The sequence below is a fragment of the Electrona antarctica genome (genome assembly GCF_951216825.1).
Source record: "Electrona antarctica genome assembly, contig: scaffold_487, whole genome shotgun sequence".
NCBI classification, from domain to species: Eukaryota; Metazoa; Chordata; class Actinopteri; order Myctophiformes; family Myctophidae; genus Electrona; species Electrona antarctica.
The window spans coordinates 64,048-70,377 of NW_027637213.1; the positions used below are offsets into that span (position 1 = coordinate 64,048).

The following is a 6,330-nucleotide window of genomic DNA, read 5'->3' on the forward strand; positions in this document are numbered from 1 at the left end:
TATAAGGCTGTTTGTTTTATAGGGTTTATATGTGACCATAACATTAACATCCTGTATAAGGCTGTTTTATAGGGTTTATATGTGACCATAACATTAACATCCTGTTTTATAGGGTTTATATGTGACCATAACATTAACATCCTGTATAAGGCTGTTTGTTTTATAGGGTTTATATGTGACCATAACATTAACATCCTGTTTTATAGGGTTTATATGTGACCATAACATTAACATCCTGTTTTATAGGGTTTATATGTGACCATAACATTAACATCCTGTTTTATAGGGTTTATATGTGACCATAACATTAACATCCTGTATAAGGCTGTTTGTTTTATAGGGTTTATATGTGACCATAACATTAACATCCTGTATAAGGCTGTTTTATAGGGTTTATATGTGACCATAACATTAACATCCTGTTTTATAGGGTTTATATGTGACCATAACATTAACATCCTGTATAAGGCTGTTTGTTTTATAGGGTTTATATGTGACCATAACATTAACATCCTGTATAAGGCTGTTTGTTTTATAGGGTTTATATGTGACCATAACATTAACATCCTGTATAAGGCTGTTTGTTTTATAGGGTTTATATGTGACCATAAGATTAACATCCTGTATAAGGCTGTTTGTTTTATAGGGTTTATATGTGACCATAACATTAACATCCTGTATAAGGCTGTTTGTTTTATAGGGTTTATATGTGACCATAACATTAACATCCTGTATAAGGCTGTTTGTTTTATAGGGGTTTATATGTGACCATAACATTAACATCCTGTTTTATAGGGTTTATATGTGACCATAACATTAACATCCTGTATAAGGCTGTTTGTTTTATAGGGTTTATATGTGACCATAACATTAACATCCTGTATAAGGCTGTTTGTTTTATAGGGTTTATATGTGACCATAACATTAACATCCTGTATAAGGCTGTTTGTTTTATAGGGTTTATATGTGACCATAACATTAACATCCTGTATAAGGCTGTTTGTTTTATAGGGTTTATATGTGACCATAACATTAACATCCTGTATAAGGCTGTTTTATAGGGTTTATATGTGACCATAACATTAACATCCTGTATAAGGCTGTTTGTTTTATAGGGTTTATATGTGACCATAACATTAACATCCTGTTTTATAGGGTTTATATGTGACCATAACATTAACATCCTGTATAAGGCTGTTTGTTTTATAGGGTTTATATGTGACCATAACATTAACATCCTGTTTTATAGGGTTTATATGTGACCATAACATTAACATCCTGTATAAGGCTGTTTGTTTTATAGGGTTTATATGTGACCATAACATTAACATCCTGTTTTATAGGGTTTATATGTGACCATAACATTAACATCCTGTATGAGGCTGTTTGTTTTATAGGGTTTATATGTGACCATAACATTAACATCCTGTATAAGGCTGTTTGTTTTATAGGGTTTATATGTGACCATAACATTAACATCCTGTATAAGGCTGTTTGTTTTATAGGGTTTATATGTGACCATAACATTAACATCCTGTATAAGGCTGTTTGTTTTATAGGGTTTATATGTGACCATAACATTAACATCCTGTATAAGGCTGTTTGTTTTATAGGGTTTATATGTGACCATAACATTAACATCCTGTATAAGGCTGTTTGTTTTATAGGGTTTATATGTGACCATAACATTAACATCCTGTATAAGGCTGTTTGTTTTATAGGGTTTATATGTGACCATAACATTAACATCCTGTATAAGGCTGTTTGTTTTATAGGGTTTATATGTGACCATAACATTAACATCCTGTATAAGGCTGTTTGTTTTATAGGGTTTATATGTGACCATAAGATTAACATCCTGTATAAGGCTGTTTGTTTTATAGGGTTTATATGTGACCATAACATTAACATCCTGTATAAGGCTGTTTGTTTTATAGGGTTTATATGTGACCATAACATTAACATCCTGTATAAGGCTGTTTGTTTTATAGGGTTTATATGTGACCATAAGATTAACATCCTGTATAAGGCTGTTTGTTTGATAGGGTTTATATGTGACCATAACATTAACATCCTGTATAAGGCTGTTTGTTTTATAGGGTTTATATGTGACCATAACATTAACATCCTGTATAAGGCTGTTTGTTTTATAGGGTTTATATGTGACCATAACATTAACATCCTGTATAAGGCTGTTTGTTTTATAGGGTTTATATGTGACCATAACATTAACATCCTGTATAAGGCTGTTTGTTTTATAGGGTTTATATGTGACCATAACATTAACATCCTGTATAAGGCTGTTTGTTTTATAGGGTTTATATGTGACCATAACATTAACATCCTGTATAAGGCTGTTTGTTTTATAGGGGTTTATATGTGACCATAACATTAACATCATGTATAAGGCTGTTTGTTTTATAGGGTTTATATGTGACCATAACATTAACATCCTGTATAAGGCTGTTTGTTTGATAGGGTTTATATGTGACCATAACATTAACATCCTGTATAAGGCTGTTTGTTTTATAGGGTTTATATGTGACCATAACATTAACATCCTGTATAAGGCTGTTTGTTTTATAGGGTTTATATGTGACCATAACATTAACATCCTGTATAAGGCTGTTTTATAGGGTTTATATGTGACCATAACATTAACATCCTGTATAAGGCTGTTTGTTTTATAGGGTTTATATGTGACCATAACATTAACATCCTGTTTTATAGGGTTTATATGTGACCATAACATTAACATCCTGTATAAGGCTGTTTGTTTTATAGGGTTTATATGTGACCATAACATTAACATCCTGTTTTATAGGGTTTATATGTGACCATAACATTAACATCCTGTATAAGGCTGTTTGTTTTATAGGGTTTATATGTGACCATAACATTAACATCCTGTATAAGGCTGTTTGTTTTATAGGGTTTATATGTGACCATAACATTAACATCCTGTATAAGGCTGTTTTATAGGGTTTATATGTGACCATAACATTAACATCCTGTATAAGGCTGTTTGTTTTATAGGGTTTATATGTGACCATAAGATTAACATCCTGTATAAGGCTGTTTGTTTTATAGGGTTTATATGTGACCATAACATTAACATCCTGTTTTATAGGGTTTATATGTGACCATAACATTAACATCCTGTATAAGGCTGTTTGTTTTATAGGGTTTATATGTGACCATAACATTAACATCCTGTATAAGGCTGTTTGTTTTATAGGGTTTATATGTGACCATAACATTAACATCCTGTATAAGGCTGTTTGTTTTATAGGGTTTATATGTGACCATAACATTAACATCCTGTATAAGGCTGTTTTATAGGGTTTATATGTGACCATAACATTAACATCCTGTATAAGGCTGTTTGTTTTATAGGGTTTATATGTGACCATAACATTAACATCCTGTTTTATAGGGTTTATATGTGACCATAACATTAACATCCTGTATAAGGCTGTTTGTTTTATAGGGTTTATATGTGACCATAACATTAACATCCTGTTTTATAGGGTTTATATGTGACCATAACATTAACATCCTGTATAAGGCTGTTTGTTTTATAGGGTTTATATGTGACCATAACATTAACATCCTGTATAAGGCTGTTTGTTTTATAGGGTTTATATGTGACCATAACATTAACATCCTGTTTTATAGGGTTTATATGTGACCATAACATTAACATCCTGTATGAGGCTGTTTGTTTTATAGGGTTTATATGTGACCATAACATTAACATCCTGTATAAGGCTGTTTGTTTTATAGGGTTTATATGTGACCATAACATTAACATCCTGTATAAGGCTGTTTGTTTTATAGGGTTTATATGTGACCATAACATTAACATCCTGTATAAGGCTGTTTGTTTTATAGGGTTTATATGTGACCATAACATTAACATCCTGTATAAGGCTGTTTGTTTTATAGGGTTTATATGTGACCATAACATTAACATCCTGTATAAGGCTGTTTGTTTTATAGGGTTTATATGTGACCATAACATTAACATCCTGTATAAGGCTGTTTGTTTTATAGGGTTTATATGTGACCATAACATTAACATCCTGTATAAGGCTGTTTGTTTTATAGGGTTTATATGTGACCATAACATTAACATCCTGTATAAGGCTGTTTGTTTTATAGGGTTTATATGTGACCATAAGATTAACATCCTGTATAAGGCTGTTTGTTTTATAGGGTTTATATGTGACCATAACATTAACATCCTGTATAAGGCTGTTTGTGTTATAGGGTTTATATGTGACCATAACATTAACATCCTGTATGAGGCTGTTTGTTTTATAGGGTTTATATGTGACCATAACATTAACATCCTGTTTTATAAGGTTTATATGTGACCATAACATTAACATCCTGTATAAGGCTGTTTTATAGGGTTTATATGTGACCATAACATTAACATCCTGTATAAGGCTGTTTTATATGGTTTATATGTGACCATAACATTAACATCCTGTATAAGGCTGTTTGTTTTATAGGGTTTATATGTGACCATAACATTAACATCCTGTATAAGGCTGTTTTATAGGGTTTATATGTGACCATAACATTAACATCCTGTATAAGGCTGTTTGTTTTATAGGGTTTATATGTGACCATAACATTAACATCCTGTTTTATAGGGTTTATATGTGACCATAACATTAACATCCTGTATAAGGCTGTTTGTTTTATAGGGTTTATATGTGACCATAACATTAACATCCTGTATAAGGCTGTTTGTTTTATAGGGTTTATATGTGACCATAACATTAACATCCTGTATAAGGCAGGTTTTATACATTTCATTATGCTTTATGTATTGGATTCAGAATCATGAAAACCCCAGATTGACGCATGCTACTTAACCCATTTAGGCCTGACAAAAAATAAAAAAAACGTTCGCTCTGAAAGAATAAATATGCAAAGATTTGTGCCTAATTTTTTTACGATTTTTAAAAAATAGCAGACCTACAAGCTCATAGCGCGCCACTCGGTGGCGCGCTATGAGCTTGTAGATCATAAATATAGATCATAAATATACAGTAACATAAACATACAGTAACATAAACTGCATCTGTTAAATTACATTTCAATTAAATCATAAACTCTCTTTATTAAATCTATATGTTGAAGTTTCTCACCTGTAGAGAAGAGCTGTTTCCACTCCCTGATCCCACACGGATAATACAGCATTCAGAGAGAGGTGGGGCGTGTGTGTGTGTGTGTGTGTGTGTGTGTGTGTGTGTGTGTGTGTGTGTGTGTGTGTGTGTGTGTGTGTGTGTGTGTGTGTGTGTGTGTGTGTGTGTGTGTGTGGAGGAAATATTTGTTCATACCAGGATCAGGAATTAAGGAACCTCATAACTCCAAAGTTTTTTTTTTTTGATGCCCTTCTTGCACAGACTGTCACACAAACATATGTAGTTCTGGGTTTATTCCCGCATGTGTCTGTACAGTGCACACATGTGTGCGTGTGCAATTCAGCCATCTGATTGGTCCCTGACGGACCAACCAGCAGGCCCTTTCTGCCCTGTTTATGTTGAATTTGCTAAAACATCATTTATGGGAAAAACTAAAAACAAACACGTTATGCCCTGCAGTCACCGTGCTGACCTGTGATGTCCCTTCTTACTGACACCAAGTTTAAAATAGGAACTGAACACAGAATATCAACACAAAGCAACTGGAAAACACCTTATTTCAATGGTGGTGGATGGAGAGAGAGGATTTTTGTCCAACCACGAAACGGCAACCAATGGGTGCGAAGAGGGGCACAACCAGGGGCGGGACTTGACAAAGGGTAAATTGTGATGCATGTGCAAATAAACTGATTCTACTCTGCCTAAAATCACAAATAAACAGATTCTACTCTGCATAAAATCACAAATAAACAGATTCTACTCTGCATAAAATCACAAATAAACTGATTCTACTCTGCATAAAATCACAAATAAACTGATTCTACTCTGCATAAAATCACAAATAAACGGATTCTGAATTAAATGAACTGATTCTAATCGCTTCAGTGAAACTGTAATTAATAAGTAAGTAATAAATAACAATAAACTAATTGGATCACAACATGTTGGAGATACAAGGTATTCTGCTGACAGAGAGTATTATGTGATGTCACAATGCCAGTATAAACTCCCTCCTTAAGCACACACTGCAGGTCTGGACAACACACACGCACGCACGCACGCACGCACGCACACACACACACACAGCAGGTCTGAACAAGACTACACCGTGCTACTCTGTTAGTTTCATGGTGTCGGTACAAACGGAACAAACCTTCTGGTGTTGTCA

The 6,330-nt window shown here is 33.4% G+C and overlaps 1 protein-coding gene across 1 annotated transcript in view; it reads right to left on the bottom strand.

Annotated features, from left to right (window-relative positions):
• The window catches only part of LOC306919066 (DELTA-actitoxin-Afr1c-like), a gene marked incomplete at its 3' end in the record, with an annotated part of 10,298 nt that extends 5,106 nt beyond the window's left edge, over positions 1–5,192 (bottom strand). Inside the window, exon 1 of the mRNA XM_079531902.1 lies at positions 5,166–5,192. The remainder of the gene's footprint in view (positions 1–5,165) is intronic.
• Between the last annotated feature and the right edge of the window lie 1,138 nt (positions 5,193–6,330).